The sequence below is a fragment of the Leptonychotes weddellii genome, chromosome 5 (genome assembly GCF_054177405.1).
Source record: "Leptonychotes weddellii isolate Sample4059 chromosome 5, ASM5417740v2, whole genome shotgun sequence".
In the NCBI taxonomy this organism is placed as follows: domain Eukaryota; kingdom Metazoa; phylum Chordata; class Mammalia; order Carnivora; family Phocidae; genus Leptonychotes; species Leptonychotes weddellii.
In genome coordinates this window covers 94,869,188-94,893,917 of record NC_138373.1, presented here as the reverse complement: position 1 = coordinate 94,893,917, position 24,730 = coordinate 94,869,188, and the positions used below count along the sequence as shown (strand labels likewise).

Here is a 24,730-nt window from a genome sequence, read left to right as displayed (position 1 = left end):
TTCTAGAGGGGAGGGGGTGGGGGAATGGGTTAGCCTGGTGATGGGTATTAAAGAGGGCACATACTGAATGGAGCACTGGGTGTTATATGCAAACAATGAATCATGGAACACTACATCAAAAACTAATGATGTAATGTATGGTGATTAAAATAACATAATAAAATAAAATTTAAAAAAATTATAACAATATGATAATATATATATTATTAAAACCATTTAATTGAACCCATTTGAATATGTTAGCTCTTTTTCAAATACAATATGTAAAGTTATTAAAACAAATCTCTCCTTCATATAGTAGACAAAGAAAAATAACCACTTTCTTATTAAACATTAGAAAGATATATGTAAGACTTACTTTGTTCTAACCTCTTTCCCATAAATTTTAGTAAACACTGATTTTTTAAAAAGCTAAAGAAAAGTGAAAAAAAAAAGCTTAAAATTAGAAGAGTATAAATCTAATTTATATGTTTCTATCATAACAAAAAATTAAATAATTAAATTATATGTTGAGATGGAGTTAAATGTGTGATTTCTATAAGTATTCATGAAATTAAACTGGGTAGGAAGAGATGAAGTACTTTTTCAAAGCACTGACTTTATCATCTTTAGTTTATCTGTTAAAATTTTCACAGGAGTTGACAATCGCCATTAGTTTTTTCCTCCGTGAAAGGAAACTATTACCAGCTCAAATGCATTTTCTGTAATCATTATTCAACTATCTGTTGTCTTGTGAGATTGCAAATTTTCTCAGGGATGATAAAACTACTGATAGATCCATTTCTTCCTTTAATCATCCAAAAATGAATTATGGTCTTTGAAATTCTTCTGACACAATAACCATTACTGCCTTCTTAGAGTGCCATTCTAACCACACAAAACCTATACCACTTGGGAATCTTTCAAGCAACTCTTTCAAATGTAAAGCCACTTCCATCAACAATTCTCATTTTTAGATCTAGTTTTGAAAGAAATTGTCCCATGTCCAAATTGTTTTCTACTCACCTCTTTTCACTGATCAACTCAGCCCACCTACATCAGTCAAGTGTTTTATCTTACAGTCCTCTTGTTTTGCAATTCTGTGTTTTTGCTGATGAGATTCTTGCTACCTTCTGTAAAGTAGTATCGACTACTAGTTTCCAATTACACTCATATAGGATGGGGATGGTTTTAAAACCAAAGAAGGAAAAAACAACATAAACATGCAAATCTGAATTGATAATGTTGAATATGAGTCAACACTAATGAGAGAGGTGAAAGGAGAATGCCCAATAAAATTTCATCAGTAACTACAGAATAAGAATTTATGTTAAGGATAATAAAAATCATTAACAGAAGTTTATTCAGCTCATTCTATGTTCCACACACTTCTGGGTATTGCAAATACAGTGATAACCAACAAGAACAAGTCAAACACATCTTTGCTCCCATTGAGCTTAAATTTTAGGGAAGGGAGATACGAAGTGTGCTGATAAAAATAAGTGCTATGAAGATTGCATTTGATCAGGACCATATCTGAAGTCCTCTGTCCAATACTAAACACATGCTTCTGACAATTACAGATAAAATATAAATCATGTAACCTAATGTTTGCTGATAAGTAATTGAATTTGTTTGAAATTGTTTGTAATTGTTTTCTATCTTTGGGGCACAATTTCTTTCTTAAGAACAGAGATCTGTATCTAACACTTAGAATAGCAACATCAACAAGGCAGAGGTCAGAAAAATCTTTTTTAAAGAGTCCTGAGCACTATCATAAAGCAAACATCTTTTTTTTTTTTTCATTTCAGTTTTGATTTTCAAAGTCTCTGTAGCTTCCCACTGTGCACAACAGCACATTTTTTTTTAAGTGATAGAGTTGTTAACTTTATTGTGGACATTATTTCACAAATATTTATGTGTATCAAATTATCACATGGGATGCCTTAAACTTACACAATGTTATATGTTTATTGTATCTCAATAAAGACAGGAAAAATAATTTCAAGATGATAACAGCAGAGCATAAAACTAAGCATGGCCTCTTCTGAGCAAAGGACTTTGTGTGACAGCACTGATGTCAAACGTGTGAAGCTGGCCCTGGTTCTCCCTACAAAAACAAATCTGAAATCTGACCACTTGTCACCATCTCCTCTGCTAACAACCTGGCCTGTGCTACTTACCTGGGTTACTGCTCTAGGCTTTCAAGTGAAGTCCTTGCACAACAGCACAAACTTAACTTTCTGGAAGTCAATAAAATGTATAATAAAATTATTTTCTAGGTTTAACATATCTTCTTACCTTTTAAACAAATATAGCTTTTTTGCATGTGAGAGGATGGAAAAATATCTGAATCACCACTGTTCCAAGGGATGAATATAAAAGTAAAAATTAAGTGCATTTAACCATACTGCTATTTTTTTTTCAAATAGAAAGTGCCAAGCCAGTCACTGTCAAAAGGAAATAGGCTACAGGTTTACAAAGTGTTTGATCAGAAGTTTGTTTCATGTAAGTCTGGAACTCGGTTTTCTTAAATTCAGGTATTAATTTTCATGGAGTTAAATTTTTTAAAGGCGTTACTTTGTATAAACATTAATATCAAAGTCAAGAGATATGGTGGCTACATTGTATTGATCTTTAAAAGAGATGATATTGCCACGGGGTAGTGTGTAATGCACATTTGCCTATAGAAGATCAATTTCCAATAGCTTGTGCTAATACATACATAGAGATATACATCTATACAGATAGATAGACACAGATTCAGATAAAAGTATAGATACAGGATCTGTTTTGTTGTTAAATATTTTGAATATCACTCAGATTATATATACACATATATTCTTAGGGAAGAGGAATCACTTAAGGCATAAAAATATCTATTTTGGCACTATAAGCTTTTTCATAAACTATGTAATTAATTTGAGTAAGCTGTGTGACTCAAAATTCCACAAGAGGAATACTTTTAGAACCTTATATCTTAGGTAGAAGAAAGACAAAACATTCTGGCCTGTTTTGACTAAGAAGAACATAAGGAAAGTGAGAAAGCAATCAAAGAAAGGCAGCACTACTGAAGCAGAAAAAGTGAGGTTCATCTGATTTTAGAACAATGACTCTCAACGCTTATTCTCTTTCCTGTCCACAACTTTGAATAACAGATAAAACCCCAAAACACACAGATAATGTTTAGGACTCTGCCCCTCATCTACATTTAAGTCACTCCACATAACAGGAGTCAATTTAGATGAAGTCTGGGGGATATAATATAATAATATAAATTTCTAGCTTCTGAAAGAGGGAGCTTGAGCCTTTGCCTTCTATTTCAGCCTTACATCACTCTTCTTCAAACTGCTTCACTGCCCCATCACACTATCAGACTCCAAGATCTCACATGCCATCTACTTCTTAACACTACAGATGGCTCCCTCTTCCCTCCCTGCCCTGAAAGTTTTCTCATCAAGGTCGATTGCCTAATGACAAGTAATTCAAAAAATACATGTATTTTTAGTTCTGATCTTACTTAACCTTTATGTAGCTTTATTACATTTTAGCCCTCTTTCTGTTTGGAAAAGCTTTCTTCATTCAAGCCACACCACACTCTCCACACTCTCCATAATTTGTCTCTCCTCCTTGGTTTCTTCTGTGAGCTCCTTTGCCCATCCTTTAAGGAAGACACTCCTCAGAAATCTGTCTTGGGTTTTATTTTCTTCTTATGCATATTTCCTATGGACAATTTTACTCACTTCCATGGTTTTAATGGTCAACTCTAGGCTGATAAACCCAAATCTCGACATTGCTAGTTCAAGTCTCTTTTCTGAGTTCCAGACATAAATACAACTCCCTGCTGATCGGTTTTACTGACGGTCCATAGAGATATCAAATTTCACAAATCTAAAACTGAATTCATTGCTAGGTCATTACCCCTCCCCAAATTAACCCTCTTTTTAGGTTTTCTGGTTTAGCTGTTGGCACTAAGTTTCATCCTGTTGCTCAAGCAATAAACCTTGAGCACCATCCGGCCCCTTCCTCCCTCTCAACCTCATACATCCAATAACCAAGTTATATTGACACTTCAGTTCAAACATCTCTCAAGTCTATCCACTTTGTCTTTATCTCCATTTAAGCAATCATAGCCATTTCTTCCACAGCTCACATCTGTTTCTGCACTAGCCTAGCTGCTTACAATTGTTACCAGAACAAATCTAGTATCCTAATTGCAGTCAGTGTGACCTTTTTAAAATGTTATGCTAGTCATTTCACTCTCCTGTTCAAAATCCTTTAACTGGCCCCCCATTGTTTCTTTCATTCATTCACTAAACTCCTAGTCTATTTACAGAATGTATATTATGCTAGGCACTTTGCAGAGTGCCAGGGCTACACTGACCATAAATATTACCCAGCAATACAGTTTTGTCTCTGAAACAAAGAATTGGTTCTTCTACTAACCCCAGACTCCAGATTCATGGTATCAGAACTTTTCATTAATCATTATTGTTCATTTATCTTAGTGATAATGATGCACTTACCCAGAATTTTTCATCCTATAAATGTTACTGATATCTATTTCTCTGCTTTGCTTCTGTTTTACCTCTCAATACCTTCCAGATTGACCTTGGTTAAATAATTGGTGTTATCAAATAATAACAATAGATTCTATTTTTTATTTTCAGTCAGCTATGTTACAAATCCACCACTCAACCCAAGCCAACTTTGATTTTATAATTGGGCATTCTCCTCCCGGATAATGAATGCTCTAAGCAACCACAGCCCATAATTGCCCATCCTGCATGTTAAGTCTGTAGCTCAAGTGTTCACAAAAATAGCAATACAAATTTTTCTTATTTATTAATATCATCATTAATTAACCCTGAACTGAGGACTTCCTGCAACAACACAGATTAAAAGTTCTTAGGTTTCCTAATTCTGAACAACCTACACTAGAACATATCCTCTTAAATATATAGTTTCCCATCTCTAGCAGAATATTTGCAAGAATAACATTATAAACAAAATAACACTAGACTTTGACTTTAGTTTAGCTGAAAATTAAGCTGCTCAGTAAATTATCCTCAAGCCAGTGTAGAAAAAATGTGCATATTGACCACTCAAGAAAAGACTACAGGGAGTCAGGCTGGTGTAGAAGAAAAACATCTGGTTTGTTATCCATGAGAAGTGGTTTTAGCCTAAATTCTAATATGTTCTAATTGTGATTCTAAGTAAGTTAACAAGCTTTCACAGGAGTCACTTTTTGTTCTTCTTTTTTTTTCTTTTAGATATAGTACAATGAGATTTATTCCTAATGTGATTTCCTCTTGGAATAACACACATGTCTAAGGGTTTTCATGAGACCCTGTTGGATTTCTTTCCCAGGTTTTCCTTGGAGAAGTCTTCTCTAGTATGTGCACAAAATATTTTATTAACAAATGGAAATGCACTGAGGCTTCTAGCTTGATAAGCAAAGTAAGATCCAACTCATAGGATTGGAAAAGAATTAATTAAAATTACAGTCCTAATAAGGATGTTTCCACATCATTAGTTTCATAATGTATCTGCTTCTGCTTATTTCACTGTCACTAGTAAAATTTAATTGCTTCATATTTCATATTTATTATTTTGCATATAGTATGTGTTTCAGATTAGAAAAAGTAATAGAAAAAGCACTAATCAAGCCAGGCCAGTCTCAGTCTTTTTTTATATGGTCTCTGATCATCCTCTTTTATACACACATTTGAGAAATTCTTGTGATTATATTTTTGTTAATTATATGTTATCTCTTAAGCCTCCTGTACTCCTTATGGCAGCATCTAACCTCTAAAATTCCAATTTGAACTTAATAGGCAAATTGGTATTAATTATATAGACAACCTTTATTTTTTATAGACAACCTTTAAACATTATTTTCATGGCCTCAATGCCCAAAGCTCTAAAATACACACATATAAATAGTTAATAAAATCTGAAGGAAATATTTAAACAATTTTGAGGTAGAAAATTTTTGTTTTCCTTTTTATATACTTTTCTAGTATAAATTTAATTCTTCTACCACTAGTTTTATTTCCAGTTCCAAATAATATCACACATAAATGGCTCTTTAGAAAAAGCTTAAAGGGACCTTAACTACTCCCTCTGAAAATTTTCTGAATGAAACACTGGTCCTAAGAGCTACATTTTTCTCTCTTTTTTTTCCCCCTAATAACATTGTCTCAAAGGGATATTACAGACAACTGCTTAAGATAATGGGCAAAAAAGAGGTATATTTCCACAAATAATACAATTTATTATTCCCCTAAAAATATCTAAACATGGTCCAGGGCCAGGCCCATGATGATAATAATAAGGCACTTGCCAGAAAGGCAAAATTTAAGTGCAACCCCCCAAATTCAGTAATCAGTATAAGTAATATTTTAATGGAATATTCTAAAACATAAAAATTAGTGCAAAAATTCCTGGTGAACAAAATATTAAAATTTTAAATAAAGAAAAGATATTATATGCTATATCTAGCTAAATAAGCCCTCACACTTGCCATTTGTTTTATCTTGCATTAGTTAATTGTAGAGTAACTACTTTTCAACTCATAAATGTCAGTACAAATATCATTAAACACTAAAGCTATAAATATATTGTTTTTCCATACTTGTAATTTTACTTGTTGGCCACAGACACTCATGAGATGCACTTTATATTCAGCTGCTATTTCCAAAAGAATTTTAAGGAGATCCAATTTAATATAATGTTATTCTTCTCCCCTTCTTAATAATAATTAAATTGTTCGTGTGCTTCAGGTAAAGATATTATTACAACTAATGTCACCTTGATGGAATTATTCCACCTATTAAGTTTTTTTTTAAAAGCATTTGAATCCACAAATAAAAATAACATAATAAATTCTTTATACCTCCATACAGAAGCACTAGTGTAACTGTGTAATTTATAATAACGAATTACAACTGGAAGACAACTTAAAAAACAGGTGCTTATGTACAATAAAATAAAAATAAGTAGACCTTGATTGCAATAAGCATGAAGTTTTCAATTATTTAAAATTCGAGAAATGTAGATAATGGGCATCATAGAGATAATTTCTTGCTGAAGCTCCCCTTCCTTGTCTAAGTTTACCATTTTGCATTAGAACAGAGGGGGCAGTCTTTCAGCTGACCTAATGAAACACTGCTGCAAAAATAAGAGGCCAATCTGTGTGCAATTGCAGTTCAGCCAGAAAGAATGCTAATTCTTCAGTGCTTTCTTTAAAGAAATTATTCAGGCTTTCTGTGGCATGGAACACTGTGACCAGCCAGGAACTGTTAGAGATGAAAATAACCTTTCTTTGTTATGACTCCCAAAATGTAGTATTTGTTTCAGTTTCATAGGAGACTCTTGTACCTAGTTTTTTTAAAAAGTGAGGGGTAGGATGCGGTGTGGAATTAGTCATGCCCTAGCCATTTTCCATAAAGGATATAATTTCCTAACTTAGAATGTGCTCCCAAGGGACTTGTAAGAAGAGTACAAAAATATGATATCATTTCAAAATTGCTCAAGTATGGTCAAAGAACTCTGGTTATAGAGGAGGAGGTGATTTGAAGGCCCTCTCTACCCTTACCAGCTGTAGGACACTGAATTCTGATTTGAAATACCTTTTCCATAAAACAGCGTTACTAATACCCATGTCAGAATTGTTGTAAGGATTAAGTAAACTGACAACTATAAATAATCTATAAATTATGAACGGTTACACAAATGTCATGAAGGATTTTAAAAGATAACAAAATATAATAAGAATATAAATTAGGATTGTAAAGCCAATCTGGAAATAAAATTAATTTTTAAATTATTGTTATCAGTCCATGGAAGTATAAGCTAATAAACTGAGATACTGCAATGAAATCATTTCTTACATTAAGATTTTCCCTTTTAGGAACATGAATTCAAAGACTAAAGAAATATTAATGATCTTTTCAATTTTTATTAGCTTGGGAAAGTCAATTAATTTTAAAAATACACCTTAAAAGTTATTTTCACTTAAAAGAATAAAACAGAAAAAAAATCAGAAAAGCAGATGGAAAATTACTTCGGTTTGATAACTTTCCAAGTGGTTTTTAAGTAACATAAAAATAATATATACTAAAAATAAGACAATTCCATTATAAAGGAATAATTGAAGAGTAAAAATTTTACATCATAGTACTATTTGAATACTAGTAATAACTGGAGTAGATAATATGTAAATTAAATTGGAAATTTTCAAGTAATCTTACCAGGTATATTAAAAAATGTATATTTTCTTGAATTGTTACATTTTGTTTCCTTAAAATAACTTTATAAAACACAGACATATTTTGTATGACAAAAGAATTTTGAATAAAGCATATAAAATTCTTAAACTTTATTTTTTATCTTGATCAATTTCTCCTTTCTCTTTATTCTACTAACTCTTCTTTTTTTTTAAGATTTTATTTATTTATTTGACAGAGAGAGACACAGCCAGAGAGGGAAGAGCCCAAGGCAGACGCTTAACGACTGAGCCACCCAGGCGCCCCCCTGCTAATTGTTCTTGAGAAATGTTACCCACTTTGGGTTTTCATTACTATTAACATATGATTCTCAAATCTATTTCCATTCCCAAGCTCTCTTCTAAAGGCCATAGTCCTATTTTCAGTTATCTACTGGCCATGATACCTGGATATTTCCCATGGGCCCCTTAGCCCCTTCCAAAACAAACTCAACATCTTCCACCCTCTGACATCCACTTCTGTCTCTGTATTTCTGTCTGATTAAGAAGAACTGCTACCCACAAAATATGCTTTAATGTCATTTTTCAAATGCCAACTTGAGAGCCAGTAATCAAAAATGACTGAATCATATAACTTAGAAATAGTTTACTAAAACTTCACAGGGGGAAGAAAAGGAAACTGCAAAGTAAAGGATAGAAGTACTCTAGTATTGAGAAAAGAACAAAACTTGTCATAATTCCCTAAGTCAAAGATACTTTAGAAAGATACACTCAGGGCGCCTGGGTGGCTCAGTCGTTAAACGTCCTGAGATCCTGGGATCGAGCCCCGCATCCGGCTCCCTGCTACGCGGGAAGCCTGCTTCTCCCTCTCCCACTCCCCCTGCTTGTGTTCCTGCTCTCGCTGTGTCTCTCTCTGTCAAATAAATAAACAAAATCTTTAAAAAAAAAAAAGAAAGAAAGATACACTCTACTATTTTATGAAAAAATTAAGTGCTGCATAAATAAAAGGAAGTGTTACTACACTAATGTATAGAGTATATTTTTCTAGGAATTGATACAAATGAGAAATGTTAAAAATTTGAATGTGTTTTGATAAATCTGTTGATAGTTCCACAGTAAATGTATTAAGTCAATATCTTCCAAATTGTATTTCACTTAGAGATGTTAATGTGTTTATTTGCAGAAGGGTTAGCTATCAAATACATTTGTAAAATTCTGCATGTAATTTTCTCTGAAGATTATAATGCATATTTCCAATAAACCTGTTTAATTTGACTAATCCAATTTTTTCTAAACATTTGCAGAGTTATTATTTTTCCAAAGAAACAATTCAGTGTCCTGGAGCTTACAGTTTGCATAAAGTTGAATTCAGGGAAGCCAAATCACAGAGTACATCCCTAACCTTTAACTATGAGATCAAACAGGAAATGCTGTGTAACATACCTCTAATTAAAACTAGTAACATTCTGATTGTATTGGCCAAAACTGACCCCATGTGGTAAACCTTATATTAATAGCTATTAATTAAATAATTTGAACTGGAGATCATTTATATCCTTATAAAATAAAAACAAAATACAGGACAAGTATCAAAAGCTACAATGTAAAAACATTTCCTGAATAAAGGAAAAAAATTGAAACTATATTTTGAAAGGTCATACTGCATACTTTGGAAAATAACTTATCCCACCCCAAAACACATCCTAGTAAAATTATCAGGCTTTAAAGAAAATTAAAAAATCTTTCGGGCAGCCATATACAATGGCCAAGTCACTTATTAGAGAAAGAAATTCAGACTATCATTTCAATAGCACCTTTTAATGTGTATACATATATACATACATATATGGCCACGTGTGTGTGTGTATATATACATATATATATGTATATATGTATAGCCCATCTATGCTACTATTCATCTACTAAAATATATAGGCATATATTTTTAAAACATATTTGTAAAAATGTAAGTATAAACTATTTTTTTAAGATTTATTTATTCATTTAAGAGAGAGAGAGAACGCACAAGCAAGGGGGGAGGGTGGGAGGGGAGAATCTTCAAGCAGACTCCCTGCTGAGCACCGAGCCTGGCACCTGGCTCAATCTCAGGACCGATGAGATCATGACCTGAGCCGAAACCAAGAGTTGGACGCACAACTACCTGAGCCACCCAGGCATCCCCAACTATTTTTTTAATAAATAAGTAGATGAACAGAATAGAGTGCAGGACATGAACTACAAACTAGATTTTTTTTTTTAAATATAATTTGTTTTGTATTTTTGTCACTGAACCATGTAAATATTTCAAGTAATTATGAAACAGAACCAATTTTAAAAAAGAGATTCTAAAATTAAAAAGTAAAGCAAAACCAATGAACCCAAATGTATATCCAGTTGGTGGCATTACCACACTGAGAGGAACCAATGAGGAGTTGCTAATCAACAGGCATAAAGTCTCAATTATGCAAGACGAATAAGTTCTAGAGACAAGCTGTACAACGTTGTCCCTATAGTGAACAATATTGTATTGCTTATAAAAACTTAAGAAGATAAACCTTGTGTTCTTACCACACACACACAAAATTAAATACACACACACACATACACACATAGTAATTTGACTGCTGATTCCTACTGGGCTAGTCTATGGGCAAAAGGAATTTAAAAAATTACCTGCTATCAGTAATAATAATATTGGTGGTAGTATTTTTATTGCACACATTGTTATAGGTATAATGTTGGATGAAATAAATGTGTGATTTTTGTGATAATATAATTTTATTATTCCTGATTTTCCTGATATAGAATTCTTGGCAAGGGAGAAAGGAGATACAGATGTAAGATGGGAGGAATTAACTAAAATTCCTGAAAGCTTGAAGTTTAATTATAAAAATCAGTATGAACCAGCAATATATTTGTCCAAAATCAAAACAAAACGTTTTTCTTAAGTCTTCCAACAAAACAAACAAACGAAAAACCCAATAATCAACCCAGTAGCCATAAGAGATCTCTTAGCAACAAAATTGAAGACTTGAAATACTAAAGAAATCCTAGAACTTGGAGACAATGGTTGATTCCAGACCAGAGGCAAGTTATGTACAGTGGGTGGTTTATAGAAAAAAACAAATTCACCTTGAGTTGGTAACTGTTAAAAGTGGGTAGTGGGTACATTAAGAATTCATTAGACTTTTCAGTCTAATTTTGTACATATAAGAAATTTTTCATAATACACACAAAATAAAACAAAAAGAACCTGGTCCCATAGTCTATTTGGATGCAAAATTTTATAATGCAGAGGGTCCATAAATGCTTTATAATCTATATAAAACACAATTTTGAAGCTCCTATAAAGGGCTACATTCCAAAGAAAATCTAAATGATGGTAACCTCTTGCAATTATGATCTGATTTTTACTTCAAAAAAGCTGCATGTATTTCTTAGCTCAAAGTTGGCTATGGACTGAATTATGTCTTTCCAAATTCACATGTAAGTCCTAACTCCAAAAGTGATTGTATTTGAAGATGAGGTCTTTGGGAGAGAATTAGCTTTAGGTGAGGTCTTAGGAGTGGAGTCTTCGTAATGGAATTAATGCCCTTATAAGAAGAGACACTAGAGAGTTTGCTGTCTTCTCTCTGCTGTGTGAGGACACAATGAGAAAATGGCCATCTGCAATGTAGGAAGAGAGTTCTCACCAGAACCCAACCATGATCTTAGACTTCCCAGCATACAGAACCCTGAAAAATAAATTTCTATTGTTTAAACCATCTACTTTAATGGTATTTTGTTATGGCAGCCCAGGTTGGCTGATACAGGGCCTTTCACTTAGTAGTGCTCAATAAATGGTAGCAGAATTTAAAATGGTAGATTTCGAAGTTGCCTTTAAAATTCTCAAAACACCAAAAGAACATTTTGTCTTAAACTTGAAATATTCTGAGTATACAAACATAAATCAACTACTCTGTAAAATATTCATAGTACCAGAGGCTTAAAAATGTAAATGATTAGAAACATTAAATCACCAATGTGATTACAGAATGCTACTTCATAAAAATAGAGCAGTAACAATTAGAATCATGCTACATAATAACCATCTACAATGTGGAAAAAATTTCTTGCCTTGGGCATCAAATTAAGGTGGATAGTTTTATTCTGTGTAAGAAGATGAATAACACATATCTGGTCTGTTAGAGAGAAAAAAGGGGAAACTAATTTACATTTGTTATCTTAATTAATCCTTGACAACACCAAGGGCTCATTCTACTATACCATACTATATCTAGTTTTCTACATATAAACTAAATAGCATGTTAACTACTTATATTTCTACTTATTGCTAAAATATAAGAACATAGATTTATCTCCAGTACTTTGTATTTAGCACAAAAATAAAAAATTAGTTTTTATATGAAAAAAGAACAACTGAATACAGATAAATCATTTTATTTTTACTTTTTTTCTGACTAATAAGATTTTCAACTTATCTTTAATCTGCTTTCAAAAAAAAAAGTAAGCAAAGGGTATATTCATATGGGGGAGGAGATTCAAGTTTACAGTTGTGGGGTACTAATCTGTGAGAAGCTGACTATTGGCTAAGCATAACAGGATAGTGATAGTTGAAACCAGTTAGGAGATAATTATACTTCAAGTTCATTATCTTACTGGTGAGAATTTTCTTAAGTAATGAGTGACAACATCTTTGAGTCCTAACTAATAACTACATAGGCAAACAGAACACTTTATACCTTTTTCCTACTCGTGTTACTAATTCACCATTCTTGAGGAGAAGGTTGTGAATAGCAATTCTTATAAGAAGAATGGATGCTCTGAGTTGGAAAATTCCTTTAAAAAGTATATTTGGATTTTGGAAGAAGTCACAGGAAAGTGGGAGAGAATAATTAATCCTATAAATATTCACTCATTCAACAGTGAGTTATTGGCTGCCTACTATGTGTCAGTAATCATAAGTCTGGGAAATCAGCCACAAATGAGACATGCAAAATCACTGTTTTCAAAATACTTATATTCTATAAGAGAACCAGTGTATAAAAACAAGTAAACAAACAAGATATTTTGTTAGTTATAAATGCTCTTTAAATATAAAACAAGTAAAATACAAAATAGAACATGCCTTAGGGAATATTTTAGATTAGATGATGGGGCAAAGCCTCTTGAAGGCAGTGACAGGCAAACACCTAATTAACGAGAAGGAACATACTATTGGGGGGGTCTGGTGGAAAATATTCTAGGCATAGGGAACCTCTAGTGCACTGGCTCTCTATATTAACCCTCAATTTTGAATCTCAGATTGCACTGTAGAGTACCTCTTCTTACTACACTCATCTACCCATTTCTCAGAAATCTTTGCCTATTGTCAAAACCTCCAACGTCAATCTCATCTCAATTTGGGGTCAATATCTATATGTATGACTCCTTCAACCCTCTGGCCTCTAGATTCTTTGACTATTTCTCATTCAGTGATCTTCTCATCAACACTACCTCAGCTCCTCTGGTCATATCAATAAGAAAACCCCTCCATATCTCAATTTCTAGCACCATACTCCCCGATGACTATACCTCCTTTCTTTCTAGTTCACTCACTCTAAGTACCCTGACTGCAATGATTCTCCTATCCCAGCAGGACCTACAATCCATGGATTTACCACCTATTTCCTGTCTTTCATCCCCAGTTCATCCCTACCATACAACATTACTGAATGGTTTTGCCTTACATTCATGAACAGTATCCTGAAAAGGGCTGTTAAAACAGACCATTCACTCTCCCACTGTCCTAGATTACTGTTTTATACTTACTCTTCTCTCCTTAAACTGTGAACATTTTTTCCCGCATTCCATCCTTACTGAATAAACACCATGTAAGTGTTAGTCTACAAAACCACAACCTCCACTTATACGTAAGATTCCATCCCTCTCACCTGCTGGTATCATTTTGGTAAATCTCCCCTTGTCTTCTTGTATCAACAGTTTCTTTCTACACTCATTTTTCATTTCTATCAACATACAAACTTGCTGTGACTTCTCTTTTCCCAGATAAATTTCTTTAGAAGAGTAAGCAAATTAGAAATAGAAAATAATTTTTTTTCTGGAAGAATAAATGGTAAGACTAACCAAGCAAACTTTAAAATTTACAGAATTGATGAAGCTGTGGTTGTATTAAAAGTATTAGAACATATTACAAAATTAATGTGGTGAAAATTCCACATGGTTAAGAAATTCAAAAGAAAATGTAGAGATAGCTGGTAACATATAAAACATATTTAACTTTATAAATATTTAATGATATAAAATAAAATAAAAGATGAGATACTATTCTTGCTTATACTTAAATGTATGCATTATAATTTATCATACATGTCTATATACATACATATATACATGCAAAACATACACTCACCTATGTATCTATATTTTTACCTATCTATAAATGTAGTGTACCCAATATTACGAAACATACAAGAAAGTAGCTATTCTCATACTAGTTGGGACATCAGCTGATAACTTCCTGAAGGTAACTTGGCAATATAAAGCAAAAGTCTAAAAAATGTGGTTATTTTATAACAGCAAAAAATTAAAAATATAAATTCCCAACAGTAGATTAAATAAATTATAATACATCCTTACGTTAGATATGATAGGGCAATTAAAAATCATAATCTTGAAGAATGTGTAACGATATCTGACATTGCTCCAGGCACACTGCCACATCCTATAAAACAGTGTAAAACAAATGGTCTCATTTTTCTAAAATATTCATTGTAATATTTATTATAAATAATATACCAAAAATGATAAGATAGCAAGGAATTAGGAGTAGCTATTCTGAGTTATGAGCTACGGGTAATTGCAGTTTTCTTCCGTATTTTCTACATTTTTAGTAGCAGTATATTCAGAAAGTTAAAAAAGCAACAAATATTAGAGATGAAGACGAAGACATGCAAAGAGGCAAATTGGGATAAAGTTTTCTTCTCTTCACTTTTTTTTTAGTGGGAATTGGTTAGAATAACTAGAGTCTCAGGATAGTCACATGGTCTGCAGCCCCTTGTACAGGAAAAATTAGTTTATTGCAGGGTCTTCGCCACCACTATCACCATCATATTTGCAGATACTTAATTACGAAAACCACTGAGGGCAATGACACAGTGATGAGATTCTCTATTCTATATCCCAAACATGTAGCTTGGGCAGTCAGGGAATATTTCTGAACTTCAGTTCTAATTATAAAATAAATGGATTGACTTTTTCACAATGGGTTTGCTACCACACAGTTGTCCTGAAAACCACCACTAAACCGAAACGAAAATGGGAAAGGAATAGATTCCTATCAACATCATCATCATTGGACATGTAGATTCGGGCAAGTTTATCACTACCGGTCATCTGATCTACAACTGTGGTAGGATCAACAAAAGAACTATTGAAAAATTTGAGAAGGAGGCTGAGATGGGAAGGGGCCCATTCAAGTATGCCTTGGTCTGGGATAAACTGAAAGTGAATGTGAAAGTGGTATCACCTTTGATATCTCCCTGTGGAAATTCAAGGCCAGCAAGTATTATGTGACCATCACTGATGCCCCAGGACACGGAGACTTTATCAAAAACATGATTACAGGCACATCTCAGGTTGACTGTGCTGTCCTGATTGTTGCTGCTGGTGTTGGTGAATTTGAAGCAGGTATCCCTAAGAATGGGCAGACCCCTGAGCATGCCCTTCTGGCTTACACACTGGCTGTGAAACAACTAATTGTTGGTATTAACAAAATGGATTCCTCCGAGCCACCCTACAGCCAGAAGAGACACCAGGAAATCATTAAGGAAGTCAGCACCTACATTAAGAAGATTTGCTACAACTCCAACATAGTAGCATTTGTGCCAATTTCTGGTTGGAATGATGACAGTTCTGGTTGGAATGGAGCCAAGTGCTAAGATGCCTTGGTTCAGGGATGGAAAGTCACCTATAAAAATGACAATGCCAGTGGAACCACACTGCTTGAAGCTCTGGATTGCATTTTGCCACCAACTCGTCCAACTGGCAAGCCCTTTCATCTACCCCTCCAGGACGTCTACAAAATTGGTGGTATTGGTACTGTCCCTGTGGGCCAAGTGGAGACTGGTGTTCTTAAATCTGGCCTGGTGGTCACCTTTACTCCACTCAGTGTTACAACTGAACTAAGTCTGATGACATTTCATCATGAAGCTTTGAGTAAGCCTCTTCATGGGGACAATGTGAGCTTCAATGTCAAGAATGTATCTGTCAAAGATGTTCATCCTAACAATGTGGCCAGTGACAGCAAAAATGACCCACCAATGGAGGCAGCTGGCTTCATGGCTCAGGTGATTATCCCGAACCATCCAGGCCAAATCAGTGCTGGATATGCCCCTGTGCTGAATTGTCACAGAGCTCATAATGCTTGCAAGTTTGCTGAGCTGAAGAAGCAGATCATCGTTCTGGAAAAAAGCTGGAAGATGGTCCTAAGTTCTTGAAATCCGGTAATGCTGCCATCATCGATATGGTTCCTGGCAAGCCTATGTGTTTTGAGAGCTTCTCTGACTGTCCTCCTCTGGGCCGTTTCGCTGTTCGTGACATGAGACAGACGGTTGCCGTGGGTGTCATCAAAGCAGTGGACAAGAAGGCAGCTGGAGCTGGCAAGGTCACCAAGTCTGCTCAGAAAGCTCAGAAGGCTAAATGAATATTATCCCCAATACCTGCCACCCCAGTCTTAATCAGTGGTGGAAGAACGGTCTCAGAACTGTTTGTGTCCATCGGCCATTTAAGTTTAATAGTAAAAGACTGGTTAATGATAACAATGCATCGTAAAACCTTCAGAAGGAAAGGAGAATGTTTTGTGGACCAGTTGCTTTTTTTGTGTGTGTGTGGCAGTTTTAAGTTACTAGTTTTTAAAATCAGTACTTTTTAATGGAAACAACTTGACCAAAAATCTGTCACAGAATTTTGAGACCCATTAAAAGCTTAATGAGGAAAAAAAAATGCATTGAATGAGATATCCCCTTTAGCTTAGTATTTTAATTACTTGTTTGTTTGGTTTAGTAATACAGAGGAGAATAAGGGGAAGCATAGTATTATTGTTTTTATAAATCAGATGGTACTGTAGAGTTTAAAATGTTACACTTCAAATTTTTCATCTTTAACTTTTGTGATATCATTTTAAAATGTTAAGTAATAGTTTTCAAAATTATTGGGAACTCTTGGCAACAGAGATTAGAATTATAAACAATTTAATATACCATGAAATTGTCTTATTTGGAATTAAATAAAATAACCACAAATTGAAATCTATTCTCGGATCTCACTCATTAATGCTAGCACCTAGATGTAGGATGAGAAACAAGCCTGATCCCATACATAATCGGATATTTTTCAAAATAGTGTCACATAAAGGGTCCACCATTTGAAATATTTTAATTGTTTCACATATTTCAATATTTTAACAGAAGCTCTAGACTTTATAAGGAAAAGAACCTGAAAAGTCCTAAGGTTACTGTCTGGACTCAAGTAAGAGAATATCACTCATAGGACAATGAATGTGCTACACACGTTGTAGCTCTGAAACAGTGAATTTAGGACAAGTTCAATTGCACTAAGGCATGGGCTAATAAACATCAAACAAAGCAGTCATTGTAAGCCAAGGCTCATCTATTATAAACATGTGATCACACAGGGCATACTAAAGTCTTTGGTCTTGTGTTAGTGCACAGTGATCAAAAGAAATGATATATTCTATATTTTGTTAACTTGCACATAAAAAACAATCAGGGATTTTATAAATATAAATATATTTTTACAAATACAAAATAAAAATGTGAAATAAAAAGATGTAGTTTCACTCCGAATTAACAACGATTATAAAATAATTGGATTTTAAGAATCACAAAATATAGATCACAAGATTTTGCAGATGTGCCCTATCAATTATCATTTTCTTATAAAAAGATCTTTGATTTATAAGGCTCTTTAAAGAATATATAATCTCATTTGATCAATGTAAGCACATCTTGCGATAGAAGAGATAGCTCTAATTTACACATGAGGAAGCTACAGCTCCTCAAGCCTCGTTCTTTTGCTGATATAGCTAGTCAGATTGTGGGTATAGAACCACAGTCTTCTGAAACCCATTATATTTTTCCTTTCATTGAACCATAGTGTTTTTGTACAAAATCCTTGCCCAACATAAACTGAAAATTAAGGAGGCCTGTTTGATATTTTATCATGGTTTCCTCTTGTGATGTCAAGTGACACCATGCTCTTCCCTTAGTCTGCCATGCCCAAGAACCACACCTTTTATTTTCCTCTCTCCTTTGACTTTCTCCTGATATAAAATTTTTAAATGTTCAAGTCTTCCTAGGCTAAAAGAAGCAGCTTAAAGAAACAACCTAAACTAGAATATAAGATATTGAGGATTGAGATTTTTATAAATTTTGTTCACAATGTCCACTTTGTTTAAGGCTACCTGGAATAGTGTCTGGTATAAAGGAGATACTTAGTAAACTTTTATTAAAATATAAAAGTTCCCTTGGTCTACCTCACTTTAAAGCTACTAATCTCTCATGAGATGTCCTTTTGCTATCATGGTCAAATATCTTGAAACTTCAGTTCACTGTACTGTAGCTTCATAAACAACTGGGAGGTAATCAATAACCTCCTAATAATCAAAATGTAATGGTATCTTTTTAGTTTTCATCCTATTAGAACTCATTTACAAACTGAACACTCTTTCTTATAAATGTTATTCTAGTCACTATTATTGCTATTTTATCTTTGTTTTCTTTGTCCCTTTCTGTTTTCTTTCTCCTTTGCTGCATTGCTTCCCTTATCTAAATAAATAATAAAATTCTTTAATTATGACCTTGGCCTCCTCTCCTCACTTTGCTAGTTCTCCCTGGCCGTATCTTTTACATCATGGTTTAAATTACTGTAACTGTGCCACTAATACCCAAAACTGTTTGTGAACCTCATCTCCTGACTGAGCAAAAAGATTGCACATCCTGTCTTCTTGAATGACCCACAGGACCTCAAACATAACATCTGCAAAATAGACATTTTTTTTCTTTATAATCCTCTTTCACCAAACTGAGTTTTCACACTTCTATTCCCTCACTAGCACATTTCTTTTTTCTGATTCTCAGCTGATGTCTATGCTTTCTATTTCTTTGAAAAGAAAGAGGCAACCAAAAGAGAAGTCCTAAATATCGCCAATACCACATCCACCAATTTACGTTCATCTGTGTCCATAAACCACTTATTTTCTTCTGTTAATATTCATAAGCTGCCCTACTCCTACCTAGTGCTAATCCCTCCTTATGTATTTGGAACATATCCATACCTTTTTAGCTACTCAAAGACAACACTCCAAAATCTGTCCCCACCCACCTGCCTCCTGGATTGTTTTTTCTACCAAACGATTCCCAATATCATGCAAAACTGATTTTAAAAAATTTTCCATCTTAAAAAATGACAACAAACTCTTTTGATCCACATCTGCATCCAACCACTATTTCATTTCTCTGCTTTCATTTACAGCAAGACTCAAAAAGAGGCGTAAATACTATCCCCCTTTCTTCTTTTCCCATCCTCTTGAACTAGTTCAATTAGGCTTATATTCTCTCGGATCTATGCAGTAGCTCTTGTCAAGGTCCCAGTGACTGCTGCACCACCAAATTAATGGCCAATCATCAATTCTCTTTCAAAGAAACTAGTAGGAGTATTTGACATAGTATAGCACTCGTTCCTTCTCGAGAGTTTCAAGACTTCACTAACCAAATATATAAAAGAGGGAACATCTTGTCCACAATATCCCAGACCTCGATACCCCTTCTTCCCCACACCTCTTCTCCCCCTTAGCCAGCTTTACTGAAGCTCTTCACAGTACCTGTTACTACCTGACATATAGTTACTTGTGAAATATAGGCTTGATGGCAGCAAGGACTTGTGTTTATATCAGGTCCAGCACATATTAGCACTCACTAAAAACCAGTTTTTACTATTTGCACTCACTAAAAATTTCACATGTATAGGACTAAGCATAATCATCAAAAGAAATATTTTTTTCAGTAAAAATATCATTGGTGGGTTAAACTGAAAAGTGGACAAGGGAGATATAGGCTGTCTACTTTAAATGTACTATATATCTATTTTGCTACAATACCTGGTCCACTGTGTGAAGTCAATAAATATTAATTTATGTTAATGTACCTTAAATCTTTAAAAAAAGGACAACTCTATATAATTATGATATAGCTTAGTTCCTAAACTGTTCTTACAAAATGGAATAGAATCCAGAGAAATAATAAAGTATTGGTGCCCTTTAATTAGCACTTATAAATCAGAACACCAAGTTAATCATCCCTGTAACAACTGAAAGAATTGAAATAATTCATTGATGTCAAGAATGCTATGCTATAAGACCAAATATAAGAACTTAGAGGTGTTTTATCTCTTTTCAGGCTTAACATATTGTAATTTTAACTTGGCAAGAAAAGATAGATTAAAAATACATGTTGCACCTATAATTTATTAGAAAAGCATTTTCTCTTCTGCTAAATTGTTTCTTAGATTGATTCCTCTGACTTTATCCCACTCTTTTTTGTTATGCTTGGTGGTTTCCAATTAGACTTGTAGATAGATAAACAGTTGATTGAATCAGTAATGAAATATTTGTAATAAAACATCTAATAATTAAGACATTAGAAATCAATATGTTAATGTCATTTTTGTGATTAAACAGTGAAAATGAAAGCCAAAGTTCTATTTAAACACATTTTTCATTTTGTATTGTGTTTTAAATATCTTGAGAACAACAGCAACATTTATAAATAAGCACAATTTTCAAGTATAACAACTATTCCAATATGAAAATAAATATCTTAAGAATAGAGTACTGTATGCATGCATAACCAATCTTTAGAAACTTTAGATTATTTCGGAACATTTTGAGAACAGTGTTATATAATTTACCTGGGTTTAAAATTCCATCTGACAATCACTAGCTGTAAGAATTTTGCAAGCTACTATGCCTTGAGCCCTTCAACCTCTACATCTGTAAAGTAAGACTATTACCTACCTCATCAGTTTGTTGCAGAGATTAAAAGTGATATATATCTTTTATGTAAACCTTGGAGTTACTTTTCATTATTCCTTCTCCTTCAACCCCTCAGTATGCAGTCTTTCTTTCCAATGTCTCTCACCTAATAATTAACACTAAACCTGGCCTCTGCCCAGGTGGTCACCTCATATTCTACCTTTACTCCCCTGTAGATCCTTTTGCACCCAATATTAGCTCTCAAAAGTACTACAAACCACTACCAAACTGTACATTCCACCGTCCTCTCCAAATATCTGTAATGACTCCCACTGCCTATAGAATGAAGTACAAATTCCCGAATTTATTTTATGCCATCCACAGTCTGGTATCTTGCCTACACAGCTTTATAACCTAATAGTCTCCTTCATGAATACTCCATTTAACTCAACAAGTACTACTCATTGCCTAGAAAGAAGTAATGCAAATTCAAACCTCCTTTATCAAAACAGTTCTCCATTGCCTGCAATGGACTTGCCCTTCTCTGTATTACAGCTTCCTATTAAGGAACATTTTTTAACAGCAAATCACAGTCAAGTCCATTAATGTTCATTATGATTTATTTTTCTTACAATATTTGTATTGTTATTTATGCTATCATTTTACAGAAATAACCTCCTGACTGGACTATTTCTTCTTTTGCCCTCCAAAATACATTCTCCGTATAGCAGCCAAACTGATATTTTAAAAAAGCAAATCATATCAGGTCACAGCCCTGCTGAAAAGCTTCTACTGGGTTCCTATACTCAGAAGAAAAGACAAAGCATCAGGCATCACTCTGCAGCTGCCTGCCCTGCCTCCTCATTTCTGCTCTGGGATTTATCACTCTGCCCTTGCTCACTAAGCTCCTGGAACCCTACACTTTTATCCCTTTTTGTCTGTGTAATTCTTCCCACACATCTCCGCATGGCTTAGTTCTCTGACAAGACCTTCTGTGACTACCTCTTCTAAAAGATTCGCCAAAACATACACACGTGCGTGAGCACAGGCACATATACACACACATACACAGTCACACATGATCACTCCATCCTTTCCCTTGCTTTGTTGTCTTCTTAGAATTTATCATCATCTGTACTTATTTATTAATTTCTGATGTTACCATATTCCCAACACTTCAAATGGAATGTAAACTCCATAGAGCAGAGATAATCTTCTTTACAGCCGTATCCGTAATTCACTATATTGGAAATGCTCGATAAACATTTGTTCAATTACTAAATTAATCCTCCTGTTAAAAAGCATATAATCTGTTTCCTTAACCAGAATATAAGTTTCTTAAGGAAAGAGATTTGTCTGAATGCTCTAATGTTCTTGATATTTTTTTTAAATCAAGTAGAACGATAGTTTAAAGTAAAATGCATGCTAAGCATTACATGCAAAGTAGAATTTCCAAAGTGAAACAGAAAATAGAACATAAAATAAAAATATCTTTCTACCCATTTTATAAAATATCTGGTTTCTTATTCAATGTGCTATGAAAAACTGCTTTATGCAGAGATTTCATTGCCAAAATCATCTGCAAAATTATTTTGTTCAGATTTTTAGCTCTTTTGAAATCAAACTAAATCACAAGGATTTGCAAATCCTAAATAAATTGAATTCCTTAATTCCAGGCCCCACAAAGCCCACGAGGGGCCTTTTGGTCAGTCAAGTGTATATTTCTAAAATCAGGACAATGATTTCTAAGCTTTTTTTCTTAGTGTCGCCAGACAAATTTCTCTTTATGATAATATAGATGGGTAGCCTAAATCAATAAAAACACTGACACACTTAAAACTTCAAAGGGAACCATAATAATTCACAATAATTCGAAATCTAACAGCAAACTATTTTGTTGAGCTATTTTTTTTTCCATCCCCCTACTCAACCTCAATGCTGAAGTTTACAGTGAAAAGTTTAAAAAAGCAGACAAGAGTGGGTAAGCAAAATGCCTGGCACATAGTTATCATTCACTGACTATTTTTAAGAAAATAAATAAAACAGTTTAAAGGACCCTCAATAAGGAACATGACAAAACATCTGGTCTCAGAATATTATTATAATACTAGTATAACTGTCAACCAGTTTAAAAAAGTGAGATAGAAATGCAGTATGTGATCGTTTCACTTGTAAAAGATATACACCAATTGAGATGAAAGGAATTAGAATTTTTTCAACTGGAAATTAAATAATAGAGACAGAATGGGTTTTCATATTAACTTATATCATTAAATTAATTTCCTCAACTATGCAAATCATTTAGCTTATATTCATAAACATAACTCATACCATTTGTTTTTTAATTAATAATGAATAAAGAACTAATTTCTTTAATAAATTCTGGAATATCCAAGACTCTTTGAAACAGTATTTTTAATACTTTAAAATGTTATGAAATTAAATATCATTGGTATATAGTAGGCTGGCCAACATTTTATCTTTTTTAAAAGTGAAGCATTTGATGCCAATACCCATATCTTGATTGAAAATGACTGTAACAGTGAAGGGACTGAAGATGTCAATAATAATTATGGGAATACTAATAATTGAAAAGTTAAATTCTCTATTCTCTCTAATGTTCTCCAAGAAAATGATTTTATTTTTCACATACATCCTGCTAATATTATATGTGTTATGCCTCCATATGAGTCTTCACACCCACACATCTCTCGTCCCAGTAAACCTATGAATCTATCATTAGAGATTTCTTCTCTGTCCATTCTTAAAAACTGGGGAACCCCAGAGATTCTTTCTGCTTCTTCCTACATTCACCCTCAATGGCTTTAACAACCACTTTTATTGCACTAATTCCCAAGTCTCTCTCTCCCACTTAGTACCTCTATTCTAAGTTCCTGCCCTATGTCCTTTTTTAAAGGAACTGAATGTACTTTTCTTGAAAGGATTTTGTACAAAAATATTAACTGGAGTTTCTTTTATCACCTCTGGCCTCCTGTATGCGGTTTCATGTTACCATACCTGTTTCTCAAGTTACAAACCTTACTAGCTAACTTCACTTCTTTCTCTACCTCTCCCACCATGGATAACAAGTCACCAATTACCAGCTCTTCCACTCTAGAAGTTTCCCAAATGTGACACGCCTTCTCAAGTCTCACTCCATCCATGCATTCATCCTTGGTGCTTTTTTATTTCTTTTCCATTTTTTTAATTTTATTATGTTATGTTAATCACCATACATTACATCATTGGTTTTTGATGTAGTGTTCCATGAGTCATTGTTTGCATATAACACCCAGTGCTCCATGCAGAACATGCCCTCTTTAATACCCATCTCCAGGCTAACCCATCCCCCCACCCCCCTCCCCTCTAGAACCCTCAGTTTGTTTCTCAGAGTCCATAGTCTCTCATGGTTCGTCTCCCCCTCCGATTTCTCCCCCTTCATTTTTCCCTTCCTACTATCTTCTTTTTTT

At 33.8% G+C, this 24,730-nt stretch overlaps 1 protein-coding gene and 1 pseudogene across 2 annotated transcripts in view; one reads left to right on the top strand and one right to left on the bottom strand.

The window, feature by feature from the left end:
- CNTN1 (contactin 1) overlaps positions 1 to 24,730 on the bottom strand; it is a 290,007-nt gene that overhangs the window by 219,893 nt on the left and 45,384 nt on the right. The gene's annotated exons all lie outside the window — the stretch shown is intronic.
- On the top strand, positions 15,527 to 17,209 carry LOC102736083 (elongation factor 1-alpha 1 pseudogene; annotated as a pseudogene).